Source organism: Nuphar pumila, chromosome 12 (assembly GCF_984573655.1).
Source record: "Nuphar pumila chromosome 12, dmNupPumi1.hap1.1, whole genome shotgun sequence".
NCBI classification, from domain to species: domain Eukaryota; kingdom Viridiplantae; phylum Streptophyta; class Magnoliopsida; order Nymphaeales; family Nymphaeaceae; genus Nuphar; species Nuphar pumila.
The window spans coordinates 82,747,652-82,763,567 of NC_143260.1; positions in this window are offsets into that span (position 1 = coordinate 82,747,652).

The following is a 15,916-nucleotide window of genomic DNA, read 5'->3' on the forward strand; positions in this document are numbered from 1 at the left end:
GAAAAAGTTTGAGTCATTGGCTCGGTCTAAGGTTGTTGCTAACTTCAATGGCCAACTAGAGGAAGCTAGAGACATTGTCACTTGCAGTGGCAGTGGCTAGATGTTGGGAGAGAGTGTGGACACTGTGAGAGTGGAAAGAGAAAAGGAGGCACCTAAGCAAGAGGAGGATTCAAAGGTTGAAGTTGAGGTGATTATGGAGGATAGAAAAGTTAAAGATGCTAAGGTGAAGATTGATATTGATGGTCCTTAGGACATGGAGGAGAGTAAAGATCATTTTGCAAAGGAGAATCCTCAACAAAAGTTTGAGGCTAGGTTGGAGAGTATTTAGAAGGATCCTCAGGGAGGCTCATATGGAGTATATCAAAGAAGGATCTTCAAGAGTCTGAGGTAGAGGTCATGAAGGAATGATAGAAAATCCTTTAGAGGAGCAAATTCCTGATCCAAGGAAGAAGTCACATCAACAAGCAAGGTTTGATGGTCATGAACTTGTACTTTCTTCAATTGTTATTTTATGCAATATATTTATAAGATGCTTGCAATCAATATCAATGTTACATTTAATCATTTATTAAATTATCACATATATATGTTGGTGTGTGTAAATCATGTTCTTAAGATAACTAGTTTGATTCTTATAATTATATGTTTAAAATGTTATGTGTGTGTATGTGAAGCATGTTTGTAAGATAACTAGATTGAGTATTGTAATTCATTGATTAGTTTGTTATATATGTGTGAAATATATTTTTAGAATAACTAGTTTGAATATAAACATGCATTTATTAAATTAGCATATATGTGTGTGCATAAAGCATGTTTTTAAGATAATTAGTTTGATTCTTATAATTCAATGTTTAAAATGTTTTATATATAATTGAGTGTAGGTGCTTAATGATACGTTCTTAATGGGTTTTCCAGCTCTTTCAATGTTTTTTTTTTTAATTTCGACCCCATCAATGTGTTGGGCATGTCCGATTTATGAGGAATTCACACCTAGATCATGTGTTTTTAATGAGAAAAAATATCATTTGGAACCTTAAAAATTTTAGATTATTGATTTTTTGAACCTTATAAAAACCCACCCATGTGTCAAAATTGAACACTTCAAGAGTTGATCCCTATAAAATCAAGTACATGGATCACATCTGTATGATCATAATTTAAAAATAAAACAAAAAAACCTGAAAAAACCCATTAATCATATATCATTAATCACATACACTACTCTATATGTGTGTGTGCATGTGTGTGTATGTGAATCATGTTTGTAAGATAACTAGTTTGAATATTGTAATTGATTGGTTAATTTGTCTTATATGTGTGAAACATATTTGTAAGATAACTGGTTTGAATATTGGAATTCAACGATTAATTTGTCATATATGAGTGTAAAATAATTTGAATATTATATTCAATAATTAAATTATAATATTTGAATGATTCTATGTAAATTTTATGTGATTTCAGGATTCACAACCATAAAATTCAGAGAATCCAACAAGTCGAATGCATTGGTTCTACTGGTTTCAAACACACAAGTGGTTCCTAACACTATTAGAAGAAGTGAAGGATTGGTTGGATCAAATGCATTTTTTAAATTTTGTTGAAATACGACCATGGAACATTGGTCATATTCTTATAGATTCAATTGTGCGGTTCTAAAATCTAGCAGCCAACTGTTATTGTCGCAAAATTTTTCCCATCTTCCCTTCTCGGCAGAAGAGAAAGAGGAAAACATGCTTTCGCGAGTCAAACTTGACCAGATTTTGGAAATTTGTTTTCAAATACTCGCCTCCGTTTTGAAAATTGCGGGAAAATCCATGGGATGGGGCTCGACCTGTCGGTACGAGGTTCGATCGTTCCTGCCGCCTTTAACAGGGGTAATCGAACCAAGAATCAAAATTGTGCTTGACTTAGTGAAATTATCAAAATTGTGTTCTATCCTAAATGCACAGAGAATTCAGGCATGTGCTATGAGATTTGGTAAAATGCCAGTTGAAAAAATATGATGTATGCTTAGAAAACATTTGGAGTTGAAAAGCATTTCTCAGGAAATCAATCCCTCAAGAAACTCAGGCGAAGAAAATTTGGAATCTCAGGGAGGTTTATAAAGTTTTGGAAAATCTTGAAGAAATGAGAATCTCGAGAAAATAAAAAGAATTCTTGAGAAAAGGTGAATACTTGAAAAGGAAAATACTTGTCGGGGAAACTCCAATTTTAAAAACTTTCTTTGGAAAATGATTGGAAAATTTATAGAAAAATTCTTTGAAGAAGGAAATTCAAAACTTAGGAAATTGAATTTCGGAGAATCTTGTCTTTGAAATGTCTAAAAATCAACTTTGATTCTTGAGAAAGATGAGAAATTCCTTTTGACAGCATCTTAAGAAAATAATATTTTCCAGGGAAATCAAGGGAAAACTTTGATTTTGGAAATCCAACTTCGGAAATTTTAGAAGTTTCTTGAGAAACAGATTTCCATGGAAAATTGTGAAAAACTTGCCTTGGGAAAACCGATTTTTAAAAATTTTCAAATTTTCTTGAGAAATCGATTTGAGAATGAAATTTTCTCAAGAAAATCATGAGAAAACCAATGATTTCATGATGCAAATGATATGAGTGAATGAATGCACTTTGAGAAGATTTTCTGAGAGATTTTATTGGAAAATGTGTATTAAGCCAAAGTAAATCCTTCACATATTCTGACTGTGTCCATGATGTTTTGAAAAATTAGAAACATGATGTGCATTTTTAAGATAGCCTAAGAGTGTAGGCTCAATGTGACTGGTAGAAAGATGATGGATCTGGGTCTCGTCCATATTCCGACTAGGGCCGTAAATATGGACTCCACCGAGTTCATCAACTGTCTAAGAGTTGGTGCACGTGCCATTCGTGTTCATCCACGGTGAATTTTGAAAAATTGAGATATATGCATCATAAAATCAGGATATTGCTGAAATCAAACTATATGAGATGCAGCCTAATCTAAGCAGTAAAAGGAAATATTATTCCAAATTGAATTATTACATCTCTGACATAAATCAAAGTAAATAACAAAAAAAAATAATAGTGTAAAAGAATCGGCATCCTCCATGATTTTCCTGCAAAAGTGGATTAGTATGAGGAATGGAAATACAAGAAGTACAAAAGAAAAAAAAATACATTTTGAACTAACCTACATGATTGGACTCAGGCTAATACCTAAAGTTCATACCTATGCTAAGTGAAGGATGTCTAAAATTAGGCTTAAGTATATTACTAAATGAGAAACAGACATGACGGAATGGAGTAGAAAATGCCCAGAATATGTTTGATTGGGAAATGTATGTAATACATGTAAGTTGGAAATGTTTGTGACTTGGGTGACGGCCATGAACGAAACTATAACCGGTGATAGAGTATACAACACCTTCATAAGTAGGCTAAATGAGACACAGGTTAACATGCAAAAGTTTGGGCAGCAAAGTAGATGGTTTACATGGGAAGTGATGTGTTGACATAGAAATGATTATAAAACAAATGCCTATAATAAATAGAAGGAGATAAGAGGAATTAGGACATATATTCAGTCTATGGAGTGCCCAGGGATATTGAGTAAAAAAAAAAAAAGCTAATTGAACATGCAGGGAAATGAAATATGCACAACAAGAATCACATATGATATAGCTATATAAAAAAAAGTGAATACAGAAAATCAATATCATGATTTTGTATACACATATATCAATGACGTAATCATGCTATGTTGTCATCTACCAATCATATAGAATCCTTATTCTAAACCGTGACTGATATCATCAGACATATATTTTCATCAAATAAGAAAGACGATCTCGACCTGACTAATGAGAGCCAGGATGAAATTTATATCCTGTAAATATATGTAACAGAATTGTAAAAGTATATGAGGCATAACAGGTTCATAAGGAGATGCATCGGTGATGAGGCCGAAATACATAAACTCGTGAGTTTGACAGCAAATGATATAGAAGCTGTATTGGGTGACTTGATGAAGCTTATTGGCTGAATCACCCTGTATCCGAGTTAGATGCAAGATAGACCTACTCGTTTGGCCTTTTGGGTGGGCTGTCCTGAACACACACAGAAGACTACATATGACAAGCCAATGTACAAGAATGGAACACACTGTTTAATATTCATGAATCCCTGTTAATTGAACATTAACACACAAGTAATCTGTTTACTACACAAATCAAATTAAAAAGAGAAAAAAAATTAAAACATCTAAGACGCAGAGATGAACCAGGTGCTAATATGGGGGAAATACTATAACTGAAAAGGTAAGTATTTTTGTTATCTTGCCAGACAAACATAACATAAATGCTAAGGGGACTTAAGATGGACGCTTGGAGAGGAATTCGAGACAGGTAGGCCATGATCAGAGTATGTCGATCTGAGGATGCACTGGAAATGGCTCACAGGCGTCAATTGAGACCTGTGATAGGGTCTGATGGACAAAGTAAAACCACAATTTTGCAGCAAATTAGATTTGATGCTCCCACCCTCAAACCATAGGCATGAGCAGGGCAGATCGATGATGCTCAATGGCCGACCCAGGGGAATATGAATGATGACGCTTGGATAATCTACAAAACACCTCAAGTTTAACCAAATGTGCAGAGTCATAACATCATGTTGTTAAATAACCACTGAATGAAGAATAAGGCTGCCGATAAAGGGGTAAAAGAAAAGAAAAGAAAAAATGATGGAGGGGTTGTAGCCAGCAAAAGGGGCTAAAGTTGCTATCGTATGATGCATATCAATACTGCTGCTTGCAGATTGATAATGCATATAATGCTTTTATGACAATAGAAGGTGACAGGAGGAAAGTAATGGCACCTGTAAAGAAAACATGAAAAGCTAGGGAATCAAATGCTCAGAACAACAACGACGGAAATGAAATAAGAGACCGATCTGAAAGAAACAAAGAGAGAGTGACCCTCACCTTGGACGAGTTTGGGTTGTGCAGGAAGGATCCTTCCTTTGACTTTTGCTCCAAACTAGATCGGATTCCCTGAATGTGTCGTTGAGAGAGGCTGGCAGCAGGTAACTGTGAGGGGAACGAGGACTAATGGAAAAAGAGCAGAAGGATTCCAGGGATAAGGGAGAGCAGAGGGTCTCCCTTTTCTGGGTCTTTTGTTGAAAGGTATTGGAAGCAAGAAACCGCAGAAGGGGAGAGAAGAAGAGGTAGATTTCAAAAAAAAAAAAAATTGAAGCCCCCTTCTTCGTTGGCCCTTCACCCTTCTTAATAGCCAGCCCCTATCTCTTTTCCCCCAAATCCGACGCCTCTCAATCGGTTTCTTGATAACCATTAAAACAAGATTTTGATTTTTTTTTGAAATCTCGCCGTTTTGAAGGGGGGGGGGGGGGACGACTCCCTTTCTCCAGCAAATTTTTTTTTTTTGAAAAGTTAGGTAAAATGGGGGTTTTACGGTGGCTCCGTTTTGGGGGCTAAAAAGTAATAAACAAAATAAAAAAAGGAAAATGATAAAAATGAATTTTGTTTTTTTTTCTCTTTTTTTTTTAAGGTGGTGCCACCTCAGCTAGATTTGAAAACTTTTTGAGAGAAAGAAAAAAAATTGCTAGGAGCTTTAGTGGGGTGCCACTTACATGGGCCCACTAATTATTTTATTAAAATTGAGTTGAAAACAAGGTTTTATAAATCGGTGCTACTTCCGAATGGGCACTATTTTGAAAATAAGGGAAAATTTTGAGAATTTGAGTGTGGCACCACCTCGAGGCGGGTCCCACGTCATTTATTTGAAATAAAAGCCAAGTGAGATTTTTTTTTTTTTGGAATTTTCATAATAGTAGGCTAAGTTTAGAAAACATGAAGCGAAATTTGGCTTGATTTCAAAACTTAGAAGAAACTGGTCCTTCGGGGCAAAATTTTGAAAGATGGTGAGAAATTCGGAGCCTTTTTGTAAAAGTTTGAAATAATGTCTTATGAATTTTGAAATTGTGTCCCCCTCTTTTCAACTGACAAATGTTTGAACTATCAAAACCATCCAGATTGTTTTCTTGAGAAAACTTTTGTAACTCGGGGTCCTGGGGGTAAAATGGGAAGAATTGGTAATTTTGAAGACCGAGGGTTTTAAAATCAATTTTGAAGTTTTTTGGAAATCAAATCTGGATTGACAATTTTGAAAATCAGGAGTTCTAGATCTCAAAAAGACATGTTGTGTGGTGAAATGATATGAAATGCTCATGCGATGTTATGCAAAGACATGTCCTACAAAATTGCCACTCTGAATTTGAATTTGAAAATTCTGACTTCTGGTTAAGCATGAGATTTTGAAAATTTGCAGTTTGAAGATATCTCTGAGTTTAAATTGAGAAGTTTTGAGACTTGAGAATGGAATTTAGGACTTTCTGAAAGGTTCAATCTTGGAAAATGACCATTTTGCAATTCATTGGTTCTGGAGAACCGAAATGTGATGATTGATGGACATATCAGGAAGGTGAGTGAAAATTTGGGGTGTTTACAAATGCCCCTTTTTGCTACTAAGCCGGCTCGTGGCCGAGCTTAGTGGCAAAGAAAAACACTCCAAATTTGGGCTATATATATAAAAAAAATGCCCCAGTTAGAAGGATCTGACTGGGTATGAAGAAATTAGCCCGAGGAAGATGGTAGATATGAAATGGAGAATGAAGAGGAATAGATTTGCTCTGTGAGAGCGAAGTTCAGGTTTTTGCTTTTAACCTGGATGGGACAGAAGATGCTTCGCTTGGGAAGAGGCTCAGGTTTAACCTTTGGCCTGATTGGGGAATGAAATATCTCATCAAAATGAGACTCAGGTTTGTACCCTTAACCTGATCGAGCGAAAAATGGAATACCTCTTTGAATGAGGCTCAGGTTTGTACCCTTATCCTGATTCGGCGGAAAATGGAATACCTCTTCAAAGGAGGCTCAGGTTTATACCCTTATCCTGATCGGGTGGAAAATGCATGGAATACCTCTTTGAATGAGGCTCAGGTTTATACCCTTATCCTGATCGGGCGGAAAATGAAATATTTGGAAGGTGAATAAGACAACTTTTCTTGAAGAGGAACGAGGTGATGGAAATGGAAATGGAAATGGAAATGGAATTGTAAGAGGCGATTTTAGAAGGTGATTAAGACGATCCGGTGAATTTTCTATCAGTGTGAAATATGAATATGGTAAGGAGTAAGACGACTCTTTCGACAATGCAAAAGATGGATATGGCAACCTTTTGACGAGAATAAGGTAACTCTTTAGGCAACGCGAAAGACAGACAAGGCAAACTCTTTCAGAGAAGAGTAAGGCAACTCTTTTGACAACGCAAAAGATGAATAAGGCAATTTTTTTAACGAAGAATAAGGCAACTCTTTTGGCAATGCGAAAGATGAACGCTGGAGATTCAAAGGAACAAGGTGATTCTTTCGACAATGCGAAAGATGACAAAGGCAATCCAAAGGAACAAGGCGATTCTTTCGACAATGCGAAAGATGACAAAAGGCAATCCAAAGAAACAAGGTGATTCTTTCGACAATGCGAAAGATGACAAAAGGCAATCCAAAGGAACAAGGCGATTCTTTCGACAATGCGAAAGATGACAAAATGCAATCCAAAGGAACAAGGCGATTCTTTCGACAATGCGAAAGATGACAAAAGTCAATCCAAAGAAACAAGGCAATTCTTTCGACACCGCGAAAGATGACAAGGGCGACTTAAAGGAATAAGGCGATTCTTTCGACAACGCGAAAGATGATAAAGGCAATCCATTCGGTGAGAAGGCTAAGCTTTCAACAACGTGAAAGATGAAAAAGGCTATCCTTTCAGAGATAAGGCTAATCTTTCAACAACGTGAAAGATGACAAAGAAAAATCTCTTGAAGGGGTCAAGATGCATCAATATGGACATCAAGCTCTCACTTAACGTTAGAATAGCTAGAAAATATTGTCAAAATGTTGAAAATTTTGTTGATTCAAAGTAATTGAAAATGATGCTCATTGTTGTGAAAATATTCCTTCTTTTCTACCTGAAGTATTACCTCCAAACAGGATTGACTTCATAGAATCAAGATTTTGAATCCAAATTGCTTGCGATTGACCTTCTTCAAAGAAGTTATCAATTTCTTTGATATGAGCAGGAAAGAGAATTTGATATTATGAAAGCAATTGATGAAAGAGTATTGATAATAGAATTTCACAAATTTAAAGAAGATTCTTGATAAATTTGGCAATTTGATATCCTGGGAGCTTCTCTCATGATAATCTTTCTGCACTCTTTTTGGGCTCTTTTGGGTTTTGGCTACATTCTCCTTCATTTTGGAGATGTTCTGACTTTTTCTCTCTTTCTTTTTCCTCTCTTTCTCTTTTTTTTTTTGGAAAGGGTACGTCGCAAACTCCTTCAACTTGGAGATGTTTTGGTCCTTTTTTGACGGTATTGGCTCATGGGTTAGAGATCTTTATATGATAGCTGAAATTAAATATCTTTTGGGGATTGTCGGTAGGTTTATCGCATCTGCCTTCATCTCGACAGTGCTTTGGACTCTCCCTGCAAGGATCCGTCACAAACTTCGTCATCTTGGAGATGTTTCAAATCTTCTTTGGCCCCGGGGGTCTACTCGCTTAATTCGCCTTCATCTTGACGACAATTGAGAGATCCCTTTTGCAGATATTTAATTGCAGCTTAGGTGATTTTGAGGAGACAGGGCTTGGATGAATTCTCTCTTTTTCTAGTGCTTAGGATATTTCCACTGCCTCATTTTACAAGAATAATCTTTAAAGATGTGCCATTGACTGCGATCAATATCAATCATCTATGGCTTTTCAATAACATTGAATCTTCTTTTTTGTCAATATCGAGGATTTATCCTTCATCCTTTTGGTTGACCAATAAAAAGAATTTGAGTTTTGGATCTCTTTTCGCAAAAGCTTCACTCTTTTGGAAGTAATGCTGAAGGTATACTGAGGTAAAGATTTGTAAAGTTTTTGAAATCAACAAGTAATTGATTGACAAATTGACAACATGTTCTTGAAATCCTTGATGAAAGAGAGCATTTGAGGTCCGGCTTAACGCATCCGTGACGAAAATTATCCTCTCATTTTCAAAGGAGACGACTAACAATATTAGTTCAATGAAGAACAACCATCAGTTCACTGGGAACAATATCAGTTCAATTAAGAACGCCCATCGGTTCGCTGGGAACGACTATCAATTCGCTTGGGAATACTATCAGTTCGATTAGGAACGACCATTGATGAGAATAATATCAGTTCAATTAAGAATGATCATCGGTTCGCTAGGAACTATATCAGTTCAATGAAGAACGACTATCAGTTCATTGGGAACAATATCAGTTCAATTAAAAACGATTATCGGTTCGCTGAGAACTATATCAGTTCAATGAAGAACGATTATCAGTTCACTGGGAACAATATCAGTTCAATTAAGAACGACTATCAGTTCACTTGGAACACTATCAGTTCAGTGGAGAACAATTATCAGTTCACTTGGAACACTATTAGTTTGATGAGGAACGACTATCAATTCACTTGGAACACTATCAATTCACTTGGAACACTATCACTTCAATGAAGAACGACTATCAGTTCACTCGGAACACTATCAGTTCAGTGGAGAACAACTATCAGTTCACTTGGAACACTATCAGTTCAATGAAGAATGACTATCAGTTTACTTGAAACACTATCAGTTCAATGAAGAACGACTATAAGTTCGCTTGGAACACTATCAGTTCGATGAAGGACATGGACCATTATAGAGAGTTAGATCGCTTCTATGAATGGTTTCAGGATTATCCCCTTATCCTGAATGGGAAAATAGAAATTGGATGACCTGGCGGTCGAAATTGAGAATTTTGTAATTTGAAAATTGGAAATTGGGTGACCCGAAGGTCGAAATCGAAGAATTGGATGACCCAAGGATCAAAATTGAAGAATTATGGAAAATGATTCAAGTTTATCCCTTAACCTAAAGGGGAAATTTTGACGCAAATTTAATGCAAATAAACATGATTGAATGCAAATTGATGCAAATGAATGCAAAATTAATGCAAATGAGTGCATATATATGCAAAATGAGAGATTGGTTTATCCTGCCTGCATACAGGATGTCTTGAGGTAAAGATAAATTTTCAAAAAAAATGCCCCAGTGTGACTAGGGAGGAAAATTTTGAATAAAAGAAGGATAATTGATAAATAGGGCGACAAACTCCTTGACGGATAGACGTCCTCAAGATCATTCTTCGCAAGAGAGACATTGTGAAAATGAAGAAGAAGCAAATAAGATGGCGCCAAGCTATTGAAAAATTTGATGACTTTATTGATGCTTTAAAATCAAGGAAAGAGAATGAGATTACATTATTCTTTTGAAAAAGCAAGATGAGAAATGGGAAAGTGTCGGCATTGTCATCTTTCAGAATGATTGTGAAAAAAATTTAGTCAAGATGACTAGTCCTCCTTTTCATCTTTAACGAGGAGCTTCTTGTCAATGCAATCTTGAACAATGTTCTTAAGGACGAAGCAGTTTTCTGTATCATGCCGTACTGCTCGATGAAACTTGCAAAATTGTTCTTTGAATCTGCCCATAATTGCTAGAGGATCAGCGGCTTTAGGCAACCGGACAATGTCTTTCTCAAGCATATACTCGAGAATACTCTCGAGTGTCTGATCCAGAGGGGTGAATTCTCGATCAATTCTCCAGTCCTTGCGCTTTGATTTTTCCTGATCTTTCTTTTGATGTTGAGGGCTGGATTGGAGAGGTTTATCATGATTGATGTCCTTCTCTTTTTGCCTTTTGATTCTCTCCAAACTGTTGCCATGATCATTCTTGTTGCCTTTGCTATTATTGAAAGATTTGGCCGCAAAAGTGAAGTGAGCCTTCTTCTTTTGTTTACCTTAAGGGTTATTCTTGGAAAATGTGAAGCCTTCATAGACTCCATTCTCCACGCTCAGCTCGAGCCATTCTGCTCACTCAATGAGTTCAACAAAAGATTTGGAGGGTGAGGTAGAGATTAATCCTCTCAGAGGTTGCGAAAAATTATTGAGGATCAGCGATAGAGCATGCCTTTCTGATATAGGATCCCTCATTTTGTTGCAAGTCTCTCTCCATCTGTGAATGAAGTCCCTTGCCTTTTCATTTTCATTCTGCCTTAGATTGCAGAGATGGCTCAATGTTGGGAGCGCTTCAGTATTGAACAGAAATCGCTCAATGAATAGGTTGACCACCTTATCGAATTCTCGCAGCTCGATTGGATTGATATGCTCGGAGTACCACTTGGCGGCAGTGCCTTCTAGGCTACGAGGAAAACAGAGAAATAGGGCCCTATTGTCTCTCTTAAATTTGGAGCATTCGGCGAAGAACATGGTAATGTGGGCTTTGGGATCACCAGAACCATCAAATTTAATGAACTTGCGAGGCAAATTCTCCAGATTTTCATCCTCTTCTAAACCGTCATAAAAATCCTCACTGGTAAAGACTTTTTTGTCCTTGTCACAAGCTTGCAGGTCTTTAACAACTCTGGCCATTTCTTTGAACTGCGTCTGCAGGGGATCTTCTGCGACTTGACTTTTTGGTTTGCGAGTTGCTTCATGAATGATCTCGCATTCTTCCTCGGTATCATCTGCTGACTCTCCTTCGTCTGAAGTATCTTGAACATTCTTCTCAGAGGACTTGATTGATTTCTTGGCCACACGATCTCTAATTCTCTGACTGAAAGGATCTTTGTCTGAGCTGATGCCAGCCTGCTCACTCATCATCCTCTTCATCATTTTCTGAAACATCGCGTACATCTGAGGGTCGATACCGTCATCTTCTGGCTGCTCTTGGTCTTTGTCTGACCTTGGCGAATTCATCTCTCCTTCTGATGTTGATGAGTAGTTGATACGCTGCGATGATGTTTTCCTTCCGGACCTTGTCTAAACCATCAAATGATGTGAAGGCTTTCTTGTGTTCTCTTTCTTTCTCTTTCTCTGCAGGACTCTACAGGGCAAAGATAGGATCAAATTTTGAGGCAAAAAATTGGATTTTGAGAAAAATATGGTAGACCATTGGAAGATTATCCCATTACTAGGGATTGAGTCATCGTAAGGATTACGACAATTGTGTTGTCATCCTTTTGCAAGGGAAATAAACAACGGAAAATGTGCCTTGTTACCTAGGTGAGGTCGTCAACCACGAGAAAAACACCATTTTGAAGGAAAGAGATATCTTTTGGAAAAACAATCCAAAAATGGATTTAGAATAAGGAGAAGGCAAGTGGGTAAACAATTACCACCACAATAATCAAGGTATGCCTGAGGAAAATAAGATAAAGAATTTTGCAAATAGACAAAAGGATTGAAAATCCAATGAGAGAAAACATATGGTTTTGGAAAATTGCAGGCAGGATAAAAATGCAGCTGGAAATTCGAGATCCAGTAGAAAGGGAGAATGAAAAATCACCTGGAGTTTTGAAAGAAATAGGATATTTTAAAAAGTCATCCAGAGTTTCAGAAAATAAAGGAAAAGATGAGAATATGGATATTTGAAAAATATTTTTGGGAAAAATATGAGAGAAATAAAGGTAACATACAAACTCACATCCTGCACAAACATTTATGCCCATTCAGCACTCCCTAAAAGGTTGACTCTAGATGTATCATTTTGAAAACAGTTGTAGGACCTTAATCCTAGCTCTAGGTTCAGATCAACTTTGTCCAATCTAGTTATGCCGATATACCCGAATTTAAATCTGAGGTACGTGGCATATAATCTCAACTCCGGTTCTAAGGTAAGGTTTTCCAACATCCTTGAGCACCTATCGATATACTTCGGACTGTGGCCCGCGGTACGTGGTAGGGGGGCGTTAACCCAAATAATTGGCCCAGTTGTGAGGCTCTGTCCCGAACTAGGGTTCTTGAAGAGAGCCCAGCAACGTGAAGACCGAGTAAAAGTAGGTAAGGGAGGTTTGAAAAATGATCACATGCAAGAAATAGAGGGCTCTAAACCTAAAAAGATAGATTTTGAAAATCCTTGAACAAGCATACATTGTTTGCATTCAGATCCTAAATTGAGGAGAGTTGTATTTAGACCTAAGTCTATGTGAGCATGAAAATATCTCCTCAATCTGGTCCTACCAAACCATGCCTAGGCTATATGCAGTCAATGTCAGCTAGGTCAGAATCTAGGCTCCTAGGTTCGCATGATATAAAAAGTAAAAAAGCTGACATTTTGTGAACATGATTTCGATAATTGAACTAAGTCAAGCACAATTTTAGTCAGACAAGAACAAGTCCCATCACGGTTGCCAAACCTGTTATCGTCGCAAAATTTTTCTTATCTTCCCTTCCTTGCGGAAGAGAAAGAAGAAAACGATTTCGCGAGTCAAACTTGACCGGATTTTGGAAATTGTTTTAAAATACTCGCCTCCCTTTTAAAAATTGCGGGAAAATCCATGGGATGGGGCTCGACCTGTCGGTACGAGGTTCGACCGTTTCTGCCGCCTTTAACAAAGGTAATCGAACCAAGGACCAAAATTGTGCTTGACTTAGTGAAATTATCGAAATTGTGTTCTATCCTAAATGCACAGAGAATTCAGGCATGTGCTATGAGATTTGGTAAAATGTCAGTTGAAAAAATATGATGTATGCTTAAAAAACATTTGGAGTTGAAAAGCATTTCTCAGGAAATCAATCCCTCAAGAAAATCAGGCGAAGAAGATTTGGAATCTCAGGGAGGTTTATAAAGTTTTGGAAAATCTTGAAGAAATGAGAATCTCGAGAAAATAAAAATAATTCTTGAGAAAAGGTGAATACTTGAAAAGGAAAATACTTGTCGGGGAAACTCCAATTTTAAAAACTTTCTTTGGAAAATGATTGGAAAATTTATAGAAAAATTCTTTGGAGAAGGAAATTCAAAACTTAGGAAATTGAATTTCGGAGAATCTTGTCTTTGAAACGTCTAAAAATCAACTTTGATTCTTGAGAAAGATGAGAAATTCCTTTTGACATCATCTTAAGAAAATAATATTTTCCAGGGAAAATCAAGGGAAAACTTTGATTTTGGAAATCCAACTTTGGAAATTTTAGAAGTTTCTTGAGAAACTGATTTCCATGGAAAACTGTGAAAAACTTGCCTTGGGAAAACCAATTTTTAAAAATTTTCAAAATTTCTTGAGAAATCGATTTGAGAATGAAATTTTCTCAAGAAAATCATGAGAAAACCAAGGATTTCATGATGCAAATGATATGAGTGAATGAATGCACTTTGAGAAGATTTTCTGAGAGATTTTATTGGAAAATGTGTATTAAGCCAAAGTAAATCCTTCACATATTCTGACTGTGGCCATGAATATGTTCAGGGTTTTATTTGAGTTAATTCACAATGTTTTGAAAAATTGGAAACATGATGTGCATTTTTAAGATAGCCTAAGAGTGTAGGCTCAATGTGACTAGTAGAAAAATGATGGATCTGGGTCTCATCCATATATCGACTAAGGCCGTAAATATGGACTCCACCGAGTTCATCAACTGTCTAAGAGTTGGTGCACGTGCCATTCATGTTCATCCATGGTGAATTTTCAAAAATTGAGATATATGCATCATAAAATCAGGATATTGCTGAAATCAAACTATATGAGATGCAGCCTAATCTAAGCAGTAAAAGGAAATATTATTCCAAATTGAATTATTACATCTCTGACATAAATCAAAGTAAATAACAAAAAAAAATAATAATAATAATACTGTAAAAGAATCAGCATCCTCCATGATTTTCCTGCAAAAGTGGATTAGTATGAGGAATGGAAATACAAGAAGTACAAAAGAAAAAAAAAATTACATTTTGAACTAACCTACATGATTGGACTCAGGCTAATACCTAAAGTTCATACCTATGCTAAGTGAAGGATGTCTAAAATTAGGCTTAAGTATATTACTAAATGAGAAACGGACATGACGGAATGGAGTAGAAAATGCTCAGAATATGTTTGATTGGAAAATGTATGTAATACATGTAAGTTGGAAATGTTTGTGACTTGGGCGACGGCCATGAACGAAACTGCAACCGGTGATAGAGTATACAACACCTTCATAAGTAGGCTAAATGAGACACAGGTTAATGTGCAAAAGTTTGGGCAGCAAAGTAGATGGTTTACATGGGAAGTGATGTGTTGACATAGAAATGATTATAAAACAAATGCCTATAATAAATAGAAGGAGATAAGAGGAATTAGGACATATATTCAGTAAATGGAGTGACCAGGGATATTGAGTAAAAAAAAAAAAGCTAATTGAACATGTAGGGAAATGAAATATGCACAACAAGAATCACATATGATATAGCTATATATAAAAAAAAAGTGAATACAGAAAATCAATATCATGGTTTTGTATACACATATATCAACGACGTAATCATGCTATGTTGTCATCTACCAATCATATAGAATCCTTATTCTAAACCGTGACTGATATCATCAGACATATATTTTCATCAAATAAGAAAGACGATCTCGACCGAACTAATGAGAGCGAGGATGAAATTTATATCCTGTAAATATATGTAACAAAATTGTAAAAGTACATGAGGCATAACAGGTTCATAAGGAGATGCATCGGTGATGAGGCCGAAATACATAAACTCGTGAGTTTGACAGCAAGTGATACAAAAGCTGTATTGGGTGACTTGATGAAGCTTATTGGCTGAATCACCCTGTATCCGAGTTAGATGCAAGATAGACCTACTCGTTTGGCCATTTGGGTGGGCTGTCCTGAACACACACAAGAGACTACATATGACAAGCCAATGTACAAGAATGGAACACACTGTTTAATATTCATGAATCCCTGTTAATTGAACATTAACACACAAGTAATCTGTTTACTACACAAATCAAATTAAAAAGAGAAAAAAAAATTAAAACATCTA